General features: G+C 37.8%; 1 long non-coding RNA gene and 1 other non-coding gene across 3 annotated transcripts in view; both read left to right on the forward strand.

Annotated features, from left to right (window-relative positions):
- LOC139182734 (uncharacterized) overlaps positions 1-26,807 on the forward strand; it is a 327,514-nt gene that overhangs the window by 17,749 nt on the left and 282,958 nt on the right. The gene's annotated exons all lie outside the window — the stretch shown is intronic.
- Positions 16,486-16,587, forward strand: LOC139182880 (U6 spliceosomal RNA). The gene has a single exon (XR_011566439.1). It is a non-coding gene; the product is annotated as a U6 spliceosomal RNA (small nuclear RNA).

A 26,807-nucleotide genomic window follows, 5' to 3' on the forward strand; every position in this document is an offset into this window, starting at 1 on the left:
ATAGATGGGAAAACAGTGGAAACAGTGGCTGACTTTATTTTTGGGGGGCTCCAAAATCACTGCAGATGGTGACTGCTGGCCTGAAATTAAAAGGTACTCTTTGGAAGGAAAGTTATACCAACCTAGACAGCATATTAAAACACAGAGACATTACTTTGTCAACAAAGGTCTGTCTTGTCAAGGCTATGGTTTTTCCAGTAGTCATGTATAGATGTGAGAGTTGGACTGTGAAGAAAGCTGAGCACAGAAGAATTTATGCTTTTGAACTGTGGTGTTGGAGAAGTCTCTTGAGAGTCCCTTGGACTGCAGGTAGATCCAACCAGTCCATCCTAAAGGAGATCAGTCCTGGGTGTTCATTAGAAGGACTGATGTTGAAGCTGAAACTCCAGTACTTTGGCTACCTGATGCAAAGCGCTGACTCATTTGAAAAGACCCTGATGCAGGGAAAGATTGAGGGCAGGAGGAGAAGGGGACAACAGAGGATGAGATGGTTGGATGGCATTACCGACTCAATGGACATGAATTTGGGTAAACTCCGGGAGTTGGTGGTGGACAGGGAGGCCTGGTGTGCTGTGATTCATGGGATCACAAATAGTCGGACATGACTCAGTGACTGAACTGACTGACTGTGGTATGATTTATTGGTAATTAAGTAGAAGTTAGTATTTAGTGTATTCACCAACATTTACTGTGTCAGTAGAGAACTTTGTAGTGTGTTATATAGGTTTTCCCTTTACATCTAGTTGAAGTGATTTGAAAAATGTCAACTGACTGCTTGTTTACACACTTCTAAATGGCCAATTTGACAGAATTCTTTTTAAGAGAGCAGTTTATTGAGCCAATTTACCTAAATCTGTTGGGCAGAGCATACAAATAACCATATTGCTTACAGATTTTTTTTTTTTAATAGCTCTGGACCAATAAAACAGAAAGAAGGTAGGCCTCTTTAATGTTTTTAGAGCTTGATCTGTTTGATTTTTTGTTTAACATCTGGGAGAATATGAGCCAGGACAGGGTAGTTTTTGGCACAGTAACAACATCTCAGTGATTTAAATCCAACCAAGGTTTATTTCTTCGTTAGAGTCCACTGTGCATCTGTATGACTCTCTCAGATAATTGTCTCTGTGTGACAACTCAGGCTTCCAGAGTGAAGAAGATTCCACCGTCTTGGAACATATGGCTTTATTAGTCATGTGGAAAGAGAGAACATAGGAAATTGTGTGTTTAATCTTTACCACTTTCACCTGGAATGGACATTGGTGACTTCCAATCATTTTATTGACCTAGGAAATTATACTGGTATATTTAGGCACTTGGGGAATTTTTAATCCTCCCATATTGCATTGGAGAAGCAGGAATATTCCTGAATGTGAGAAGAAGCTATCCTAATTAGCTTTTCATATTTGTTTACCTTTATATGTGGTTATTTAGAAGGTGTTGATTATTAGAAAGGTGATTAGGAAGGTATTTGCTAAGTGCACAGACACCATATCTCACACCACATTATCCTACTTCCACTATGCTTACTTGGGGTCAGTATTTATATTTTATTTATATCTCACTATATTTATATTTCACTTAATGTATTTGTAATTTGCCTCTAAATGTTTGGGCTTCTAAGAGTTTGTATCGGATGCTATAGTCCCTGGTTTCTCAAATGGGCTGACACATTTGACAGGGTTTTGGATGCTAAAGGATAAAAATGGTAACCTTTGTATCTTCAGTTCAGTTCAGTCACTCAGTTGTGTCCAACTTTTGTGACCCCATGAATTGCAGCATGCCAGGCCTCCCTGTCCATCACCAACTCCTGGAGTTCACTCAAACTCATGTCCATCGAGTTGGTGATGCCATCCAACCATCTCATCCTCTGTCATCCCCTTGTCCTCCTGCCCCCAATCCCTCCCAGCATCAGAGTCTTTTCCAATGAGTCAACTCTTCTCATGAGGTGACCAAAGTATTGGAGTTTCAGCTTTAGCATCAGTCCTTCCAAAGAACACCCAGGACTGATCTCCTTCAGATTGGACTGGTTGGATCTCCTTGCAGTCCAAGGGACTCTCAAGAGTCTTCTCCAACACCACAGTTCAAAAGCATCAATTCTTCAGCACTCAGCTTTCTTGACAGTCCAACTCTCACATCCATACATGACTACTGAAAAACCATAGCCTTGACTACATGGACTTCTGTTGGCAAAGTATTATCTCTGCTTTTGAATATGCTATCTAGGTTGGTCATAACTTTCCTTCCAAGGAGCAAGTGTCTTTTAATTTCATGGCTGAAATCACCATCTGCAGTGATTTTGGAGGTCCCAAAAATAAAGTCTGACACTGTTTCTACCGTTTCCCCATCTATTTCCCATGAACTGATGGGACCAGATGCCATGCTCTTAGTTTTCTGAATGTTGAGCTTTAAGCCAACTTTTTCACTCTCCTCTTTCACTTTCATCAAGAGGCTTTTGAGTTCCTCTTCACTTTCTGCCATAAGGATGGTGTCATCTGCATATCTGAGGTTATTGATATTTCTCCCAGCAATGTTGATTCCAGCTTGTGCTTCTTCCAGCCCAGCATTTCTCATGATGTACTCTGTACAGAAGTTAAATAAGCAGGGTGACAATATACAGCCTTGACGTACTCCTTTTCCTATTTGGAACCAGGCTGTTCTATGTCCAGTTCTAACTGTTGCTTCCTGACCTGCATATAGGTTTCTCAAGAGGCAGGTCAGGTGGTCTGGTATTTCCATCTCTTTCAGAATTTTCCACAGTTTATTGTATAATGGTAAATAATCACAACATTATTTTTGTGGTGAAACAAAAACAAACATATGTCAGAATACCAAAAAATGTTGAATTTTTAAGATAAAATGTAAGACCTCAATGAAGTTTTATGCTCAAGCAGGTTGCTTTTAGCTGTGTCTCAGAGGAACATATGTACTTTCCTCTGTGACCAAGGTGACTTCACTAGATAGGGCTAAGAAACACTAGTTTGTGTACCTATCTTGTTACCCTTGATTTGGATATTTCCTTAGTTGTCTTCATTTTAGTGCAAATGATCATATCATGTTTTTGAAAATGGAGCTCCTTTAGGAACCCATTGTTACATTTGTCGTGAAAACAAGGTTTTCTTTTGCAAAGAGGAATTTAGAATGTCTGTTCTATGTCTTATGAGTAGTTGGATAGGAGAAATTGGATAATAAAATTGAGAATTGAGTTTGTTATTCTAGACCACCTTATGGAACTGTGAGAAGATACTGAACTGTACCCACTCTTGCCCATTTTACCATGTGATTCTGTTTATGGTCCATATTACCTATAACTATTTGAGTCTGCATTGATTCATTCATCAGACAACTTGTGAGTATCTACTGTGTGTGGATGGTATTGTGCCAGGTGCTGAGGATTAGGACCAGATGAAGAAGTCAGTTCCTATCTTCAGAGACATTGTGTCTAGGACATGATGGCTATAGGGATTGTGGAAATTTCTCATTCACTGTGCATATATTTATTGAGCACTGTTATCTGCCGACACTCAGCCATACTACAGTGAATAAGAAGCAGTAGAGAGTACTGTATAAAAGCCAGATAACCTGGAATGAGATTACACTTTGGGGCTTCATGGAAGCTCTTAAACCACCTTATGCCCCAGTTTCCTCAGATGTAAACAGGAGTAATGCAAAATTTATTGAGTTATAGAATTATTAGGAAGATCCTATGAGTTAGTATGTATAAATCACCATATATCCTTTAGCTCTTACTATTGTTTCTCACATTTTTCCCCTTCATGCTTTAGTCCCTCTTCAAATCTATATTCTTTCTCATTACTCCCTTTCTCTTAGACCAAGCAGTCCCAGTAATGAATCATGAATTTGAATATTGCTATTTCTCAGTACTGTGTTAAAATATTGCCTGTTAAAACACCGTGAAAAAATAGAACTCTGAAATAAACTGTCTGCCTTTTTCAATAACCCTTTCTTTTGCTTGTTTCTTTGGAATCATGAAAAAAGCCACTGCAAATAACATTCTTCCAAAGACTTCACCACGTAAGATGTTTGATCCAAGAGCAAGACAGGCCCAATCAGAAGTTGTGTTTTGCAGGAGCCTCTTCCACTTTGCCAGATGCTGAAGTCTGAGATGTTTGCTGTCCGCCTCCATTACCAGGGCCATTTGCTTGTGCCCTGAGCATATGTGGGCATTCACAGGGGCACACAATTGTCAAAAACCTGCGGGGCTACGTTGCCAGCAGAGAAGCTAATACCAGCTACTTAATAATTTTATTCCGCTTTATGAAATGCTTCACCAGTGTGATTTAACTTTGCAAAGGAATAGGTGTAGAGAGAACTCAGTAGAGCCCAATTCTTTGGCAGTATTTTTATTTTATAGTAACCATACATATAAATTTCCCATTTTTGTAGTAATATGGTTTTAACGAATGCCATTTTGGTGGTTTTCAGAGATTAGAATTAACATTCACAAGTGAACAGAAAATGTTAAAGTATTATTAGTCTCCTGAGAATTTTGCTTCTGGCAATGCAGTTTTAGAGATTTCATCTTGGTTTAGGTGTAGCAAAATACCACCATTTCTGCTTGTTAGAAGGAAACTCTCCAAAGTTTCTGTCTATTTCAGTCCAGGGTTTGATTTTTCAAAGCAGAAAAAAATGATTTTCCTGGACCCTGAATATAACCTGAAGTCAAAAATCAATTGAAAATCCAGCAAAAATTGGTCATGAGTGCTGTTAGAAACCTTTATTGGTAACAGTTTTCTGGACATTACTAACACATTTCTTAATTAACTGCTGAGGTTGTTAATATGGTTTGTGTAATTTTAGAAATTATTTGTTTACCTGTTGTTTATGTCTTGCTTCACTTAACAAAGAGTGTAAGTTGACAAACCCTATTTTGTGCTAATGACAACTTGGCTCTGAGTCATTACAAGAAAAGTGGGTTTGAGAGTAGTGTTTAATTTCTTGCCTTTGCTGCCTGTCTTTTCTCTGAAATATATAGCCCTTCTTTCTCAATGACATGATTAGATAAACATGTGTGTATTATACCAGATTTTGGTTATATAGTAGTCAATACAGGGGTGTGAAACTTAACTTTCCTTAGTGTAACTTCATTTATACACACACATCTGTTTTTAATGTGTAAAATTTATTTTAAGAAATCTAGGTTTTCATCTTGCATACTTTAATGCAAAGTATAACATTCCAAATCCTAAAGGTGGTGTTGTAGGAAAGGGAGACCCCTTCCAGAATCCAAGACTGGGCTCTTAAATAACACTCAGAAATTAATTGTCCAAGGAGACACAAGTGTTGACCCATGTGCCTTTATTGGGAAGGGACACCTGGGCAGAGAACTGCTCTGCCACATGGCTCACAGTCTTGGGTTTTATAGTAAACGGGTTAATTTCTGGGTTGTCTCTGGCCAAACATTCTGACTCAGGATCCTTCCCTGTGGCATGTGCATTGCTCAGCAAAGATGGATTCCAGTGAGAAGGATCCTGGAAGGTTAGTAGGATATACGGGCTGGCGTTTCCTCTCTCCTTTTGACTTTTCCCAAATTCTTTGGTTGGTGCTAGCTTTTTATTCTTTACCAGGACCTATTGTTTTTAAGATAACTCATGCATTGAAGAACAAGATGGCGGGGGAGTAGGTGGACATGGAGTATATCTCTCTCCATGGATACATCAGGAATACACCTTCAGACACAGAAGTGCATTCAGAACACCAGCTGAGAGCAGACAGGAGTACCTGACCAGTTGGAAAAGAATATATAGAACCATGCAAAACTCTGTAGGACGAAGGAACTAGGGGAAAAAACAAGAGTGTTAGTAGGACTGGACCTGCCCTTAGCGGGTAGGGGAACTTAAGCATGGGTACAAGCCCCACATTGGGGCAATTGTCTGAGTCAGAGGAGAAACATTTAAGGCTGAGAGTGAAACAGCTGATCTGTGGCAGCCTAAATGGAATGAGAATCAGACAGTCCTCGCCGTAGCCATACATACCCCAGACAGGAACACTGGTTCCCTGGAAAACACAGTAGCTAGGAGCTGGAGTTTAGGGATTGTGGAGCAATCCCAGAGTGAGGGCTGCTGTTGATTGCAGAGAGGCAGATTGAGGGGATGTGAGGGAGGAGATATTCATGGGAAATGCCAGGCAGCCATGGAAGCAAGGCGATACTGCTAAGTCACGTGTAGGGGATGGAGCCATCACCATAGCCTTTCTCTCCCCACATGCCAGCATCAAGAACTGAACAATAGGCTGGCCCATCAAATACCTGATGCACTGAACTACAGGGTAGGACCCAAGCCAGGGGGCCCCCTCTCTGCCTGACATGCAAAACAACAGAGGCAACCCTGGGCAAGGGAGCCCTCTAAGTGTCTGAATGGGTGAAGTTATGGAGAAGGATTGGCCATAGAGGCTTTCTGATCGCCAGCTACAAGAGGCTTGAAAAAAGACTCTGATAGAGTCATAACTCCTGTGGCGGAAGCAGTCCGTGTCCCTGCACACTTGGTGCCACCAGGGTCCCCACAAGCCAAACAGCTACGCCACCTTCACACTCAACTCTCACTGGGGCAGAGCTGCCACAGGCAAAAATATCTTGCATCTATGCACACAGGGTCGCTTCGGTCGTGTCCAACTCTTTGCGACCCTGTAGACTGTGGCCTGCCAGTCTTCTCTGTCAGAGAGGGGGTTCTCCAGGCAAGAATACTGAAGCATATTGACCAATACTGTTTACCATACCCTTCTAGAGAACCATATTTCCTGCTGCCCTAGCCGCCAACCCTCCTGAGTACCTGATGCTGCCAGAACCCCTGTGACCCAAGCAGCTGCACCACCTCCACATCTGATCCTCACAGGGGCAAACCCAAGTCCTCCAGGGCATCCTCAGGAGCAAACCCCCATGGAAGACCCACATGTAGAGGTGGAAATAAAACCACAACAGAAACCCAGAGGCAGTGTGGCTATGGAAGTAGACCCAAAACTTTCCCACCAGCTGTACAAGCTGCAGATTAAATCCACACTGCAGATTAAATCAACTAGGCAAACTCTGTGTCTCTGGAATATATAAAAGGCCATTGAGAGCTCCCACAAAAGAAAACGCACTAGTTCTGATAGCTGTGGACATTGGAGGCAAGAACACACAGGAGTAGGACCAGGTTAGAATCTGAGCTGCCCCCACAGCAGGTCCAGAGATCAGCACAGTGTTGGAGGGCATCCTAGGGAGGTGAGGTAGACTGTGACTCCCAGTGAGTGAAACGACTCTGACAGCAGTGACTTAAGAAAAACATTTCTTATTCTTATTATTTTTTGATTTGTTCTGTAGATTCTTTTGGATTTCCATCCCCCCGGCCCATTTCTCCCTCTGTTGTAGTTGTCAATTTTTTTGGCACTAAGAAATCCAATTAAGCTTTTGAGATTTTTTTTTTCTCAGTCACATTTTTTATTGTCATAAACCTCTGCCTCTATATTAGGCTTTTGCAGTTCTGTGGAGTTCTTTCTGTCTTTTTTCTTTTCTCTTTTTTAAATTTTAATTTTTTAAACCAATTATTATTTTTCTACATTTATTCCTTTGTTTGCTTTTCCTACTGTTCTTTTCCCCTTGCAGTTAATCTTTAACATATATAAATCTTCTTCATCTACCTCTATTTAACTTTGCATATCTATTCCTTTTTTCTTTTCTTTCTCTCCTTTCCTCTCAACATATTTTCATTGCTTTATTCCCCAATTGGCACCTTGCTTTAGTATTGTTTTCTAGTTTGTTCCTTATTTAGTTTTGTTCTGATAGATGTAATTTTTGGTTTCCTTTGTTCACTGGGTCAATTGTTGGACACTTTTGATTTTGCTTATGGGTGTGTATGTATATGTGTATATTCAGTCAAATTTTCTATTTTTGTTATAAACTTCTGCCTCTACATTGGGCTTTTGCAGTACTGTGGGGTTTTCCTTTTTCCCCATTTTTCTTTCTTCTTTCATTTTTTTCTTTTCTCTTTTTTATAATTTTAATTTTTAAATTATTAACCTACTATATTTTTTTCTACATTTATTCCTTTGTTTGCCTTTCCTACGGCTTTTTTCCCCTTTCAGTTAATCTTTAATGTATACAAATCTTCCATATCTACCCCTATTTAACTTTGCATATCTATTCTTTCTTTCTTTCCTTTCCTCTCAACATATTTGTTAGATTTGTTTTCATTGCTTTATTCCCCACTTGGCAACTTGCATTAGTTTTGTTTTTCAGTTTGTGCTTTATTTAGTTTTGCTCTCAACTGGTAAATATAATTTTTGATTTCCTTTGTTCACCAGGTCAATCTACTGTACTTTATTTTTGTTGGATTGTTTGCACTTTGCTTATGGACGGAGGGGCCTGGAAGGCTGAAGTCCATGGGGTCGCTAGGAGTCGGACACGACTGAGCGACTTCACTTCCACTTTTCACTTTCATGCATTGGAGAAGGAAGTGGCAACCCACTCCAGTGTTCTTGCCTGGAGAATCCCAGGGATGGGGAAGCCTGGTGGGCTGCCGTCTATGGGGTTGCACAGAGTCAGACACAACTGAAGTGACTTAGCAGCAGCAGCAGCATGGGTATATATGAATATGTGTATGTTCCATTATTTTAATTATTATATGTCTGATTTTGTAACTGCCATTTGTCTGGGGTTCATCTTTGGTTTTTCATTTTTGGTTATTTGTTTTAATCTCATAGTGCCATAACAAACCACTTGTGGAATCTTCATTCCTGTCCAGAAATCAAGCCCTGAGCCTTTGGAGTGGGAACACTGACTCCAAAACCCTAGACTACCAGAGAACTAACCCTAGGGAGTGTCAAATAGTAAGAAATCACACCAAAGGAAACCACTTGAATACAAGACCCAGGATCACCTAATTACCAGTAGCACCCTGTACAGGACACCTCATCTAAACAACAAACAAGACAAAAATAAAAACCCAACCAACAGCAGACAGGATTACCACCTCACTCAGCTTTGCCCATCAGAGGAAAAACAAACAAAAACTCAGCACAAATCTCACCCTATAAGAAGCTCACACAAATCACTGGACCAACCTCAGGAAGATAGAAACCAAAAGGAAGAAAGAATTCAACCATTTTTGAGGAAAGAATTCAACATTCCTTGAAGCCTGGGAAAAGGAGACCTCAAAACACGATAAGTTAAAAAAAAATAATTAAAAGGCAGAGAAACACTGCACAAGTGAGGGAACAAAGTAGAAACACAGAAGTCCAAATAAATGAAGAGGAAATAGGCAAACTCCCTGAAAAATAATTCAGAATAATAATAGTAAAGATGATCAAAAACCTTGAAAACAAAATGGAGAAAATGCAAGAATCAATTAACAAAGACCTAGAAGAATTAAAAATAAACATACAGAGACAAACAGCACAATTACTGAAATTAAAAATACTCTAGAAGGAATCAATAGCAGAATATATTAAGCAGAAGAATGAATCAGTGAGCTGGAAGATAAAATGGTGAAAATAACTTCTGAAGAGCATAATAAAGTAAAATAATGAAAAGAACTGAGGACAGTCTCAGAGACCTCTGGGACAATATCAAACACACCAACATTTGAATTATAGGGGTCCCAGAAGAAAAAGAGAAAAAGAAAGAGTATGAGAAAATGTTTGAAGAGATTATAGTTGAAAATTTCCCCAACATGGAAAAGGAAATAGTCAGTCAAATCCAAGAGGCACAAAAAATCCCATACAGGATAAACCCAAGGAGAAACACACCAAGACACATACTAATCAAACTAACAAAGACTGAACACAAAGAATATTAAAAGCAGCAAGGGAGAAGCAACAAGTAACATACAAAGGAAACCCCATATGCTTAACAACTGATCTTTCAGCAGAAAGTCTGCAGGCCAGAAGGGAATGGCAGGATATAAAGTACTGAAAGGGAAAAATCTACAACAAAGATAACTACCTGGAAAGGATCTCATTCAAAATTGATAGAGAAATAAAAAGCTTTTCAGACAAGCAAAAGTTAAGAGAATTCAGTACCACCAAACCAGCTTTACAACAGATGTTAAAGGGACTTATATAGTCAAGAAATACAAGAGAAGGAAAAAGATCTACAAAATCAACCCCAAGCAGTTAAGAAAATGGCAATAGGAACATATATATCAATAATCACTTTAAATATAAATGAATTAAATGCTCCAACCAAAAGACACAGACTGGCTGAATGGATAAAAAACAAGACCCACATATATGCAAGAAACCCACTTCAGACCTCAGGACACATATAGATTGAAAGTGAGAGGATGGAAAAATATATTCAATGAAAATGGGAAGAAAAAGAAAGCTGGAGCAGCAATACTCGTATCAGACAAAATAGACCTTAAAATAAAGAAAATTATAAGAGATAAGGAAAGACACTATATAATGATCAAGGGATCAATCCAAAAGGAAGACATAGCAATTGTAAATATCTGGGTACCAAATATAGGAGCACCTCAATACGTAAGACAAACACTAACAGAGATAAAAGGAAAAATTAACAGTAACACATGATAGTAGGGGACTTTAACACTCCACTGGCATCAATAGACAGATCATCAAAACAGAAAATTAATAAGGAAACACAAGTCTTAAATGATACATTAGATGAGATGGATCTTATTGATATCTTCAGGACATCCCATCCAAATGCAGAAGAATATACCTTCTGCTCAAGTACACATGGAACATTCTCCAGGATAGACCACATCTTGAGTCACAAATCAAACCTCAGTAAATTTAAGAAAATTGAAATTATATCAAGCATCTTCTCTGACCACAACACTGTGAGACTAGATATCAGTTACAAGAAAAAAATGTAAGAAACACAAACACATGGAGATTAAACAACACATTTCTAAATAACCAACAAGTTACTGAAGAAAAGGGAAATAAAAAAATTTCTATAAACAAATGACAATGAAAACATGACAATTCAAAACCTATTGGATGCAGCAAAAGCAGTTCTAAGACGGAAGTTTAGAGCAATACAATCCTACCTCAAGAAACAAGAAAAACATTGAATAGACAACCAAACTTTACACCTAAAACAACTGAAAAAAAAAGAGCCAAAAAAAACCACCCCCAAAATTAGTAGAAGGAAAGAAAACATAAAGATGTGATCAGAAATAAATGAAAAAGAAATTAAAGCAACAATAGTAAAGATTAATAAAAATAAAAGCTGTTTTTTTTGAGAAGATAAACAAAGCTGACATTTAGCCAAACTCATCAAGAAAAAAAGAAGAATCAAATCAACAAAATTAGAAATGAAAAAGGAGAGTTTACAACAGACAATGCAGAAATAAGAGACTATTATGAACAACTATATGACAATAAAATGGATAACCTGGAAGAAAAGGATAGATTTTTAGAAACGTTCAATCTTCCAAGACTGAACCAGGAAGAAATAGAAATTATGAACAACCCAATTATAAGCACTGAAATTGAAGCCGTGATCAAAAATCTCCCCAAAAACAAAAGCCCAGGACCAGATGGCTTCACAAGAGAATTCTATCATTTAGAAAACAGCTAATGCTTAGCCTTCTAAAACTATTTCAAAAAATTGCAGAGGAAGGAACACTTTCAAACTCATTCTATGAGGCCACCAACTCCGTGACACCAAAACCAGACAAAGACAACACACACAAAAAGAAAACTACAGGCCAATATCACTGATGAACACAGATGCACAAATCCTCAATAAAATTCTAGCAAACAGAATCCAGCAACATAGTAAAAAGATCATACATCATGACGAAGTGGGCTTTATTCCAGGGATGCAAGGATTCTTCAATATTCACAAATCAATCAATGTGATACACCACATTAACAAATTGAAAGATAAAAACCATATGATTATCTCAATAGATGCAGAGAAAGCCTTTGACAAAATTCAACATCCATTTATGATAAAAACCCTGCAAAAAGCAGGCATAGAAGGAACATACCTCAACATAATAAAAGCCATATATGACAAACCCACAGCAAACATTATCCTCAATGGTGACAAATTGAAAGCCTTTCCCCTAAAGTCAGGAACAAGGGTGCCCACTCTCATCTCTACTATTCAACATACTTTTGGAAGTTTCAGCCACAGCAGTCAGAGAAGAAAAAGAAATAAAAGGAATCCATACTGGAAAAGAGGAAGTAAAACTCTCACTGTTTGTAAATAACATGATCCTCTACATAGAAAACCCAAAAGACATCACCAGAAAATTACTAGAGCTGATCAATGAATTTAGTAAAGCTGCAGGATGTAACATCAACACAAAAATCCCTTGCATTCCTATACACTAACAATGAGAAAAGGGAAAGAGAAATTAAGGAAACAATTCCATTCACCATTGCAACAAAAAGAATAAAATAGTAATAAATCTACCTAAAGAAACAAAAGACCTATATAGATAAAACTATAAAACATTGATAAAAGAAATCAAAGATGATACAAATAGGTGGAGAAATATGCCATGTTCATGGATCAGAAGAATCAATATAGTGAAAATGAGTATACTACCCCAATTTTTGCATTCCAGTCCCTTATAATGAAAAGCACATCTTTTTTGGGTGTTAGTCCTAGAAGGTCTTGCAGATCTTCATAGAACCATTCAACTTCAGGCTTCTTCAGCATTACTGGTCTGGGCATAGACTTGGATTACCGTGATATTGAATGGTTTGCCTTGGAAACGAATAGAGATCATTCCGTCGCTTTTGAGATTGCATCCAAGTACTGCATTTTGGACTCTTTTGTTGACTGTGATGGCTACTCCATTTCTCCTAAGGGATTCTTGCCCACAGTAGTAGGAGGAGAAGGGGGTGGCAGAAGATGAGATGGTTGGGTGGCATAACCGACTCAAAGGACATGTTTCAGTAGACTCCGGGAGCTGGTGATGGACAGGGAGGCCTGGCATGCTTCAGTCCATGGGGTAAGAAAGAGTTGGACAAGACTGAGCAAGTGAACTGAACTGACTGACCCAAAGCAATCTATGGATTCAATGCAATCCCTATCAAGCTACCAACAGTATTTTTCACATAACTAGAACAAATAATTTCACAATTTGTTCGGAAATACAAACAACTTTGAATAGCCAATGCAATCTTGAGAAAGAAGATTGGAACTGGAGGAATCAACCAGCCTGACTTCAGGCTATACTACAAAGCTACAGTCATCAAGACAGTATGGTACTGGCACAAAGACAGAAATATACATCAATGGAACAAAATAGAAAGCCCAGAAATAAATCCACGCATTTATTTAGTCAAAGATAAATCCTCCTTATCTTTGACAAAGGAGGCAAGAATATACAATGGAGAAAAGACAGTCTCTTTAACAAGTGGTGCTGGGAAAACTGGTCAAATTAGAACACTTTCTAATACCATACACAAAAATAACCTCAAAATGGATTAAAGATCTAAATGTAAGCCCAGAAACCATAAAACTCCTAGAGGAAAACACAGGCAAAACACTCTCTGACATAAATCACAGCAGGATCCTCTATGACCCACTTCCCAGAGTAATGGAAATAAAAGCAAAAATAAACAAGTGGGACCTAATTAAACTTAAAAACTTTTGCACAACGAAGGAAAATATAAGTAAGTTGAAAAGACAGCCTTCAGAAATAGAGAAAATAATAACAAATGAAGAAACTGACCAAGAATTAATCTTAAAAATATACAAGCAGCTCATGCAGCTCAATACCAGAAAAATAAATGACCCAATAAAAAATTAGCCAAAAAACAAAACAGACATTTCTCCAAAGAAGACATACAGATGACTAAAAAACACATGAAAAGATGCTCTACATCCCTCATTATCATAGAAATTCAACTCAAACCTGCAATGAGGTACCATCTCATGCTGGTCAGAATGGTTGAGATAAAAAAAATCTACAAACAATAAATGCTGGGGAGGTTGTGGAGAAAAATGAACCCTCTTACGCTGTTGGAATGAAAACTAGTACAGCCACTATGGAGAACAGTGTGGAGATTCCTTAAAAACACTGGAAATAGAACTGCCATATGACCCAGCAATCCCACTGCTGGGCGTACACATTGAGGAAACCAGAATTGAAAGAGACACGTGTATCCCAATGTTCATCGCAGCACTCTTTACAATAGCTAGGACATGGAAGCAACCTAGATATCCATTGGCAGACAAATGGATAAAAAAGCTGTGGTACATATACACAATGGAATATTACTCAGCCATTAAAAAGAATGCATTTGAATCAGTTCTAATGAGATGGATGAAACTGGAGCCTACTATAGAGTGAAGTCAGAAACAAAAACACCAACATAGTATATTAATGCAGATATATGTAATTTAGAAAGATGGTAATAATGACCCTATATGTGAGACAGCAAAAGATACACAGATATAAAGAACAGACTTTTGGACTCTGTGGGAGAAGGTGAGGGTGGGATGATTTGAGAGAATACCACTGAAACATGTATATTACCATATGTGAATAGATCACCAGTACAGGTTCAATGCATGGGACAGGGTGTTCATGGCCAGTGCACTGGTACAACCCTGAGGGATGGGATGGGGATAGAGGTGGGAGGGGGGGTTCAGGATGGGGGACACATGTGTACCCATGGCTGATTCATGTCAATGGATGGCAAAACCCACTATAATATTGTAAAGTAATTAACCTCCAATTAAAATAAATAATTTTTTTAAAAAAGAAAACTACAAGCCAATATCACTGATGAACATAGATGCAAAAATCCTCAAAATTTTAGCAAAAACAATTCAGCAATACATCGAAAAACTCATACACCATGATCAAATTGGGTTTATTCCAGGGATGCAAGGATTCTTCAATATATGCAAATCAATCAATGTGATACACCATATTAATAAATTTAAAGATAAAACCCATATGATAATCTCAATAGATGCAGAAAAAGCCTTTGACAAATTTCCTCACCCATTTATGATTAAAACTCTTAAAAAAATTGACATAGAAGGAACCTACCTCAACATGGTAAAGGCCATATATGATAACCCTGCAGCAAACATTGTTCTCAATGGGGAAAAACTGAAAGCATTCCCCCTAAAAGGAGGAATAAGATAAGGGTGTCTACTTTCACCACTATTATTCAACATAGTTCTGGAAGTCCTAGCTATAGCAATCAGAGAAGAAAAAGAAATAAAAGGAATCCAGATCAGAAAATAAGTAAAGCTCTCACTGTGTGCAGATGACATGATACTTTACATAGAAAACCCTAAAGATAGTATCAGAAAATTACTGGAGCTAATCAGCGAATTTAGCAAAGTTGCAGGATACAAAATCAAAATACAGAAATCACTTGCATTTCTATATACTAGCAATGAAAAAATAAGAAAGAGAAATTAAGGAATCAATCCCATTCACTATTGCAACAAAAAGAATTAAATATCTAGGAATAAACTTACCTAAGGAAATGAAAGACCTGTACACAGGAAATTATAAGACACTAATGTAAGAAATCAAAGGTGACATAAACAGATGGAGAGATATTCCATGTTCCTGCATAGAATCAATATTTTGAAAATGACTATACTACCAAACACAATCTACAGATTCAGTGTGATCCCTATCAAATTACCAATGACATATTTTACAGAACTAGAACAAAAAATTTCAAAATTCATATGGAAACACAAAAGATCCCGAATAGCCAAAGCAGTCTTGAGAAAGAAGGATGGAGCTGGAGGAATCAACCTTCCTGACTTCAGATTATACTACAAAGCTACTGTCATCAAGACAGTATGGTACTGGCACAAAAACAGAAATATAGACCAATGGCACAAGATAGAAAGTCCAGAAATAAACCCATTCATCTATGGGTACCTTATTTTTGACAAAGGAGGAGAGAATATACAATGGGGCAAAGACAGCCTCTTCAATAAATGGTGCTGGAAAAACTGGACAGCTACATGTAAAAGAATGAAATTAGAACAACTCCTAATACCATACACAAAGATAAACTCAAAATGGTTTAAAGATCTAAATGTAAGACCAGAAACTATAAAGCTCTTAGAGAAAAACATAGGCAGAACACTCGATGACATAAATCAAAGCAAGATCCTCTATGACCCACCTCCTAGAGTAATGGAAATAAAAACAAAAGTAAACAAGTGGGACCTGATTAAACTTAAAAGCTTGTGCACAGCAAAGGAAACTATAAGCAAGGTGAAAAGACAACCCTCAGAATGGGAGAAAATAATAGCAAATGAAACAACTAATAAAGGATTAATTTCCAAAATATACAAGAAGCTCATACAACTCAAAACCAGAAAAACGAACAAGCCAATCAAAAAGTGGGATAAAGACCTAGACCAACATTTATCCAAAGAAGACTTACAGATGGCTAACAAACATATGAAAAGATGCTCAACATTGCTCATTTTTAGAGAAATGCAAATCAAAACCACAATGAGATATCACCTCACACCAGTCAGAATGGCCACCATCAAAAAGTCTACAAACAGTGCTTGCTTTGGCAGCACATATACTAAAATTGGAACGATACAGAGAAGATTAGCTCCTGCGCAAGGATGACACGCAAATTCGTGAAGCGTTCCATATTTTTCACTTGTAAAAGAATGAAACTAGAACAGTTTCTAACACCATACACAAAAATAAACTCAAAATGGATTAACGATCTCAACGTAAGACCAGAAACTATAAAACTCCTAGAGGAGAACATAGGCAAAACACTCTCCGACATATATCACAGCAGGATCCTCTATGACCCACCTCCCAGAATATTGGAAATAAAAGCAAAAATAAACAAATGGAACCTAATCAAACTTAAAAGCTTCTGCACAACAAAGGTAACTATTAGCAAGGTGAAAAGGCAGCCGTCAGAATGGGAGAAAATAATAGCAAATGAAGCAACTGACAAACAACTAATCTCAAAAATATACAAGCAACTCCTACAGCTCAACTCCAGAAAAATAAATGACCCAATCAAAAAAATGGGCCAAGGAACTAAATAGACATTTCTCCAAAGAAGACATACAGATGGCTAACAAACACATGAAAAGATGCTCAACATCACTCATTATCAGAGAAATGCAAATCAAAACCACTATGAGGTACCATTTCACGCCAGTCAGAATGGCGGCGATCCAAAAGTCTACAAGCAATAAATGCTGGACAGGGTGTGGAGAAAAGGGAACTCTCTTACACTGTTGGTGGGAATGCAAACTAGTACAGCCACTATGGAGAACAGTGTGGAGATTCCTTAAAAAACTGGAAATAGAACTGCCTTATGATCCAGCAATCCCACTGCTGGGCATACACACTGAGGAAACCAGAAGGGAAAGAGACACGTGTACCCCAGTGTTCATCACAGCACTGTTTATAATAGCCAGGACATGGAAGCAACCTAGATGCCCATCAGCAGATGAATGGATAAGAAAGCTGTGGTACATATACACAATGGAGTATTACTCAGCCATTAAAAAGAATACATTTGAATCAGTTCTAATGAGATGGATCAAACTGGAACCTATTATACAGAGTGAAGTAAGCCAGAAAGAAAAACACCAATACAGTATACTAACGCATATATATGGAATTTAGAAAGATGGTAACAATAACACTGTATATGAGACAGCAAAAGAGACACTGATGTATAGATCAGCCTTATGGACTCTGTGGGAGAGGGAGAGGGTGGGGAGATTTGGGAGAATGACATTGAAACATGTATAATATCATGTATGAAACGAGTTACCAGTCCAGGTTCGATGCACGGTACTGGATGCTTGGGGCTGGTGCACTGGGACGAGCCAGAGGGAGGGTATGGGGAGGGAGGAGGGAGGAGGGTTCAGGATGGGGAACACAGGTATACCTGTGGCGGATTCATTTCGATATTTGGCAAAACGAATACAATATTGTAAAGTTTAAAAAAAAAAAGTCTGCAAACAATAAATGTTAGAGAGGATGTGGAGAAAAGGGAATGCTCTTGCACTGTTGGTGGGAATGTAAATTGATACAGCCACTACGGAAGATGGTATGGAGATTCCTTAAAAAACTAGGAATAAAACCACCATATGACCCAGCAATCCCACTCCTAGGCATATACCCTGAGGAAACCAAAATTGAAAGAGACATGTGTATCCCATTGTTTACTGCAGCACTATTTACAATAGCTAGAACATGGAAGCAACCTAGATGTCCATCGACAGATAAATGGATAAAGAAGTTGTGATGCATATACACAATGGAATATTACTCAGCCATAAAAAGGAATGCATTTGAGTCAGTTCTAATGAAGTGGATGAACCCACAACCTATTATACAGAGTGAAGTGAGTCAGAAAGAGAAAGATAAATATCATAACACATATATATATAGAATCTAGAAAAATGGTACTGAAGAATTTATTTACAGGGCAACAGTGGAGAAACAGACATAGAGAATAGACTTATGGACATGGGGAGAGGGGAGGAGAGAGGGAGATGTATGGAAAGAGTAACATGGAGACTTACAGTACCATATGTAAAACAGAGAGCCAACAGGAATTTGCTGTATGGCTCAGGAAACTCAAACAGGGGCTCTGTATCAACCTAGAGGGGTGGGATTGGGAGAGAGATGGGAGGGAGGTTCAAAGGGAGGGGATATATGTATACCTGTGGTTAATTCATGTTGAGGTTTGACAGAAAACAGCAAAATTCTGTAAAGCAATTATCCTTCAATTAAAAATAAATTTTAAAAATCTTTAAAAAAAAGGATAAGTGATGCATGTGGCTACTGTCTTGACTGGCCGTGGTGGGTGGTTTCAGTCAGTGTTTTCCCTAACAGTGGTGTTCTGTCATAGTAAAGACAGCCCTCTCACTAAAATAGTATCTATCAAGGGTCTTACTGGACCATGCAGTTATCATTTTAAATCTTCCCATGGGCTATACAAGGTAGATATTTTTATCCTCACATAACTGATAGCCTAACTGAAGGTCTGAGATGTTAAAGGACTCGGTTAATGTTACAGCTTTTAAGTGGTAAAGCTGGGATGGATTCAGTCACGGCTAGCTCTAAAGGCAGCATGTTTTCAGTGTGGTCCTTGGACTAGCTGTCTCAGTGTCTCCTTGGACAATATTAAAATGCAGAATCCTGGGTGCTTATATTATGGGGTCTGAATCTGCATTTTAAGATAATCAGGTGACTTATGTTTGCATGAAAATTTGAGATGGGATGTATGGTTCTTAAAAAAACTTGCAGGCAGTTAAATATCAGACATTGAAAACATTCTATTTAAGATGCTTTTCATCTTTGGGCCTTTGTGCTTTCTACCTAATTACAAATTAGATTATAGTTCGTTATCCTTCAGCTGTTTTGCTTCTGCATCTGGCTTTCAGCTAGTCTGACAAGGGTCAGGTGTAGTGCTGGCTTCTGTGATGTTTCGTAGTGATCTGTTTTGGTGGTATTATCGTTGGTTAAAATGACCTTGTGACTATAAAACAAGAAATATTGATTCTCTTCTAACTGCTTGATTTTTCTGTGTATCCAGGTAATCTTGTCACATTCCTTGCCGGACTTACTTTTGCTTGTTTAATTCTTGAAAAAAGTTGACTTTTTCCTGTCGTTCAAAACACTAAAAGTTAGTTTCAATGATGAAACCCACTTAACATACGACAAGATAAAAGGAAAAATCATAGAAACAAGTTTCAGAAGTTAAAACATACTTATATCATGCATATGAAATGAATTAGTTATTACCATTGAAAACTGAATTTAATTCTCTTCTTTTGGGCAGTGAAGTCAAATAGGGAAATATAAGAGGCTGCCGAGCTCTCAAAGCAGGATGAATATAATCATTCATGTTCATCTGGAGAGAAACACATTTTCTTGCTACTGAATACTAAGAAGAATATATTAGGTATCTCTTTGTATAGAAGGCCATAATGTAACATAATATATAATGTCATATTTTTTAAAAAGAAAATGAAAAGAATTTTAAAATGTACTTTTCTTTAGGTTCAGTTCAGTTCAGTTCAGTCGCTCAGTCATGTCTGACTCTTTGCGACCCCATGAATCACAGCACGCCAGGCCTCCCTGTCCATCACCAACCTCCGGAGTTTACCCAAACTCATGTCCATCAAGTCGGTGATGCCATCCAGCCATCTCATCCTTTATTATCTCCTTCTCCACCTGCCCTTCAATCCCTCCCTCCAGCATCAGGGTCTTTTCTAATGAGTCAACTCTTCGCATGAGGTGGCCAAAGTATTGGAGTTTCAGCTTCAGCATCAGTCCTTCCAATAAACACCCAGGACTGATCTCCTTTATGGTAGACTGGTTGGCTCTCCTTGCAGTCCAAGGGACTCTCAAGAGTCTTCTCCAACACCACAGTTCAGAAGCATCAATCCTCCAGCTCTCAGCTTTCTTCACAGTCCAACTCTCACATCCATATATGACCACTGGAAAAACCATAGCCTTGACTAGACGGGCCTTTGTTGGCAAAGTAATGTCTCTGTTTTTTAATATGCTGTCTAGGTTGGTCATAACTTTTCTTCCAAGGAGTAAGTGTCTTTTAATTTCATGGCTGTGGTCACCATCTGCAGTGATTTTGGAGTCCCCAAAAATAAAGTCTGACACTGTTTCCACTGTTTCCCCATCTATTTCCCATGAAGTGATGGGACCAGATGCCATGCTCCTCATTTTCTGAATGTTGAGCTTTAAGCCAACTTTTTCACTCTCCTCTTTCACTTTCATCAAGAGGCTTTTTAGTTCCTCTTCACTTTCTGCCATAAGGGTGGTATCTGCATATCTGAGGTTATTGATATTCTTTAGGTTAGTCTTCAATAAATGCTAAAAGTCATGAAATTTAGATTTCATGAAGTGATTTTGGGCATGGAATGAAAATAGTATGATGATAGTATATTGCTTCTTGATGATTAAACAGCTGAATACAATGACATAAGCTTGAGAGCTTTATCTAAATGTGTAACTTAAAATGTCCTTTGGACTGAGCCTCCCTCTTGCATTAGGTATATATGAAGTGGGCTTTTTGGCAGTAAAGCCTGGATTTTCAGATGAGTGTGTTAAGTAACAAAATATTCTGCTATTGGCTCAAGGAGGCTTAGAATACCAGGCATGTCAGCAGGAGTGTTGATATCCCATTGTGAAAGGCATTTTTCTTTTATTTAAGGAAACTCACTGTTGCAAATCTCTTCTGATCAGGTAATGGAAGAAACCAATTCTTGAGAGCATATAGGTTAGTTGGAAACGCTGTAACAAAAGAAGCAAATCTCAAGTATCTTCCCTAACTGTTATGGATGATTATTTAAAACTATGACTACGTGGGTATGTATATAGTCTGCTGAAGGCAGAGTTTTTAAAAATGAAAAATCCAGTCAACCATGTTTAAGTTCATTCAGCTTAAATCATTTGCTGAACAGTGGCATAATTATTGAACAAAGCAGGACTCAAATCTCAAGGTGTTCCCAGACTGGTAAAGGAATTAACTCTCTTAACCCTTACTTAAGTAGAAATAATATTTTGTGCATTTTTATTACAAATAAGGATATAGTCCTATAAAAACTGGTTGATATTTTACCCCAGAATCACTTGGAAATACTTGCTAAAAGGGCAGAAAGATAATTCATGTGAGTTCCAAAATCTCCATTTTAAACAAAATTCCCAGGTGATCCAGATGCAGTCTTTGGTGGACACTTTGAGAAATAATAGATGAGAATGGTAACCTTATATTTAATGGAATGACTGGTCATTTTGGATGCTTGGAGACCCAGTTAAAGTGTAATGATGAAGGTCATCTGTAAAGACTGATCTTAATAATCACCTTACAATTTTATTTGATGCAAGTTATCCATGTTAATCTACAGGCATGAAATGTAATGATCTGTTTTATTATTGTTAATTTATGCTCAAACTTCCTTTTGCTCTTCTTTTTAACCAACATAACAATTATGCAGGCTAACCATTTGCCTCAGGGAGATGCTGTAATAGGACTAATTAAATATTTAATATTTTAAAGGACTTAAACAACCTTGTAATTAATATGTTAAGAGGAGATAAAATCATGATGTTCCCTTTAGCTGGATGAATGTTAATGAAGAACTAGGGTCAGGCATCCCTTTAGTACTCGTATCTGGTATCTGTCTGGAGGCAGGACAGCATAGTGGTTAAATTAGTGGCTTTGCAACTTATGGCAGCTCTTCTACTTCCTAACTGAGATGTAGAGCAATTTTTTCAGCCTTTCTAAGCCAGTTTCTTTTTCATCATCTATAAGCATGGAAATATGAATAGCCTGCCTTTCTAGATTTTTGCAATGGTATGTAATATATGTGTCCAATAAAAGAAAGTGGTTTTTATGAATATGAATTAATTCTAAAGACCACAGATTTACCAAATATGAGAATTGCAGATTTCTTTTTTTAAACTAGAAATATGGCTAGGATTTTGGAAATGGGTATGAATTTTTAGAACTGACCTCAAATCTGGAAAGGAGAAAGAGTAATAGGAGATAGAGAAAAGTAGGAGGAGGAGGAGAAAATACCTCTAAGTGCATTCCCATGCATAGACTAAAAACAGAGAAAGCAAGCTCTGTGCATAAGATGAAGACATATTGTACATATATAGAGTCAGTGCAAAAATGTCCTCACTGATGTGGACAAATCACAGAATCATCAAATGTTTGTGTATACAGATTATATAGGATATGATTCAGTTCTTAGGTTATGGGTTAGTAAATTTAATATTGGAATGTTTTCACCATGATTTTTTAAATGGCATCTTATTTTTTCAAAGTTCGCTCAGAAAAAGAAACTATACAAACAAAAATCTAGAAAAGTCAAAAATCCAGAAAAGTAAAAAATCCCTTTGACAACTGAAGAAGAATTAATTGAGCAAGAATTTAAATATATATATACAGGTACATCTAATATATTTTCTGAAAGCTTGTTTTCTGATTTATTAGATTTTTTTGAAGATTTTTCCTTTGTGATTAAAGAACACTTTTCTAGAGGAAAGTTTAAATGTAAAATTTGCACTTGTGGATTTTTCCTGATGATATGAATTACAAAACTTCACTTCAGTTCAATTCAGTCACTCAGTCATGTCCAACTCTTTGCAGCCCTATGGACTGCCGCATGTCAGGCCTCCCTGTCCATCACCAACTCCGGAGTTTACCCAAACTCATGTCCCTTGAGTTAGTGATGCCATCCAACCATCTCATCCTCTGTCGTCCCCTTCTCCACCCCCCTTCAATCTTTCCCAGCATCAAAGTCTTTTCAAATGAGTCAACTCTTTGCATGAGGTGGCCAAAGTATTGGATTTCAGCTTCAGCATCAGTCCTTCCAGTGAACACCCAGGACTGATCTTCAGGATGGACTGGTTGGATCTCCTTGCAGTCCAAAGGACTCTCGAGTCTTCTTCAACACCACAGTTCAAAAGCATCAATTCTTTGGTGTTCAGCTTTCTTTACAGTCCAGCTCTCACATCCATACGTGACTACTGGAAAAACCATAGCTTTGACTAGATGGACCTTTCTTAACAAAGTAATGTCTCTGATTTTTAATATGCTGTCTAGGTTGCTCATAACTTCTCTTCCACGGAGCAAGCATCTTTTAATTTCATGGCTGCAGTCACCATCTGCAGTGATTTTGGAGCCCCCCCCACAAAAAAAGTCTGTCACTGTTTCCACTGTTCCCCCATCTCTTTGCCATGAAGTGATGGGACCAGATGCCATGATCTTCGTTTTCTGAATGTTGAGCTTTAAGCCAACTTTTCCCCTCTCCTCTTCCACTTTCATCAAGAGGCTCTTTAGTTCTTTGTTTTCTGCCATAAGGGTGGTGTCATCTGCATATCTGAGGTTATTAATATTTCTCCCGGCATTCTTGATTCCAGCTTTTGCTTCATTCAACCCAGTGTTTCTTCTGATGTACTCTGCATATAAGTTAAATAAGCAGGGTGACAATATACAGCATTGACATACTCCTCTCCCTATTTGGAACCAGTCTGTTGTTCTATGTCCAGTTCTAACTGTTGCTTCCTGACCTGCATACAGGTTTCTCAAGAGTCAGGTCAGGTAGTCTGGTATTCCCATCTCTAAGAATTTTCCAGAGTTTGTTGTGATCCACACAGTCAAAGGTTTTGGCATAATCAATAAAGCAGAAGTAGATGTTTTTCTGAAACTCTCTTGCTTTTTCGATGATCCAACAAATGTTTGTAATTTATTCTCTGGTTCCTCTGTCTTTTCTAAATCCAGCTTAAACATCTGGAAGTTCATGGTTCACATACTGTTGAAGCCTAGCTTTGAGAATTCTGAGCATTACTTTGCAGGCGTGTGAGATGAGTGCAATTGTGCGGTAGTTTCCACATTCTTTGGCATTGCCTTTCTTTGGGACTGGGACAAAAACGGACCTTTTCCAGTCCTGTGGCCCTTGCTGAGTTTTCCAAATTTGCTGGCATATTGAGTGCAGCACTTTCACAACATCATCTTTTAGGATTTGAAATAGCTCCACTGGAATTCCATCACCTCGGCTAGCTTTGTTCATAGTATGCTTCCTAAGGTCCACTTAACTTTGCATTCTAGGATGTCTGGCTCTAGGTGAGTAATCACACCATCATGATTATCTGGGTCATGAAGATCATTTTTGTATAGTTCTTCTGTGTATTCTTGCCACCTCTTCTTAATATCTTCTGCTGCTGTTAGGTCCATATCATTTCTGTCTTTATTGTGCCCTTCTTTTCATGAAATGTTTCCTTGGTATCTAACTTTCTTGAAGAGATCTCTAGTCTTTCCCATTCTATTGTTTTTCTCTATTTGCATTGATTACTGAGGAAGGCTTTATTATCTCTCCTTGTTATTCTTTGGAAGTCTTCTTTGCCTTTTGCTTCTCTCCTTTTTGCAGCTGTTTGTAAGGCCTCCTCAGAGAAACATGTTTCCTTTTTGCATTTCTTTTTCTTGGGGATGGTCTTGATCCTTGCCTCCTATATAATGTCACAAATCTCCATCCATAGTTCTTCAGGCACTCTATCAGATCTAATCCTTTGAATCTATTTCTCACTTCCAGTGTATAATCATAAAGTATTTGATTTAGGTCTACTTGAATGGTCTAGTGGTTTTCCCTACTTTTTTCAATTTAAGTCTGAATTTAGCAATAAGGAATTCATGATCTGAGGCACAGTCAGCACCCAGTCTTGTTTTTGCTGACTCTATAGAGCTTTTCCATGTTTGGCTGCTAAGAATATAATCAATCTGATTTTGGTATTGACCATCTGGTGATGTTCATGTGTAGAGTCTTCTCTCGTGTTGTTGGAAGAAGGTGTTTGCTATGACCAGTGCCTTCTCTTGGCAAAAGCCTATTAGCCTTTGACCTGTTTCATTCTGTACTCCAAGGCCAAATTTGCCTGTTACTCCAGGTGTTTCTTGACTTCCTACTTTTACATTCCAGTCCCCTATAATGAAAAGAACATCTTTTTGGGGTGTTAGTTTTAGAAGGTCTTGTAGGTCTTCATAGAACTGTTCAGCTTCGTCAGCATTACTGGTAGGGGCATAGACTTGGATTATCATGATATTGAATGGTTAGCCTTGGAAACGAACAGAGATCATCCTGTCATTTTTGAGTTTGCACCCAAGTACTGCATTTCAGAATCTTTTGTTGATTATGATGGCTACTCCATTTCTTTATAAGGGATTCTTACCCAAAGTAGTAGATATAATGGTCATCTGAGTTAAATTAACCCAATCCAGTCCATTTTAGTTCATTGATTTTTAAAATGTTGATGTTCACTCTTGCCATCTCCTGTTTGGCCACTTCCAATTTGCCTCGATTCATGGACCTAACCTTCCAGGTTCCTATTCAATATTGCTCTGTACAGCATCAGACTTTACTTCCATAACCAGTCATATCCACAACTGGGTGTTGTTTTCACTTTGACTCCTTCTCTTCATTCTTTCTGGAGTTATTTCTCCTCTGATCTCAGTAGCATATTGGGCACCTACCAGCCTCGGGAGGTCATCTTTCAGTGTCCTATCTTTTTGCCTTTTCATCCTCTTCATGGGGTTCTCAAGGCAAGAAATTATAAAATTTATGGAAGCCCAAATAATGAAATTTCATTGTACCTTCCAAGTCCCTCAGCCTTGTAATTATCTTCATATTCTGTAGGCAAAGGAAGCCATGTTCCCAACTCAGTTCTTTTATTCCACAAATATTTGTGATTGCTGCTATGTGCTTAGCCATTAGAAAAGAGAGTAGGGCATAAACTTTCTCAGCAATTATGTACTTTTTTCTAGTCTTTTTAGTGTACTATCACTGAGTATTCTTGATTAATTCTTAAGAAATTTATTAGCTACATATAGTTTTCATTAAAACTTACTGAAAATTCCATTGAGGTTCCACTTAGGTTTCATCCAGGACAGGTTCAGTTGATCTATATTATTCATGAGTTCCATTTTTGTAACTTCTAGTCCTAGAATTTCTCTGTAACCCTAAAATCAACTCATGGTAGTTTGTTTCTTTTTTCTGATGGAACTGCTATATATCTTTTTTTATGTGTATATTTTTATTTTTAAATTAAATTTTATTGGAGTATAGTTGATTTGCAATGTTGTATTAGTTTCAGGTTTATAGCATAGTGATTCAGTTATACATATATTCATTCTTTTTCATATTCTTTTCCCATATAGGTTATTATAGAATATTGAGTCGAGTTCCCTCTGCTTATATAGTAGGTCTTTTTTGGTTATTTGTTTAATATATAGTAGTGTGTATATGTTAATCTCGAACTCCTAATTTCTCTCTCTTCCCCACATTTCCCCTTTGGTAACCATAAGATTGTTTTTGA

This window comes from Bos indicus, chromosome 4 (genome assembly GCF_029378745.1).
Source record: "Bos indicus isolate NIAB-ARS_2022 breed Sahiwal x Tharparkar chromosome 4, NIAB-ARS_B.indTharparkar_mat_pri_1.0, whole genome shotgun sequence".
NCBI lineage: Eukaryota > Metazoa > Chordata > Mammalia > Artiodactyla > Bovidae > Bos > Bos indicus.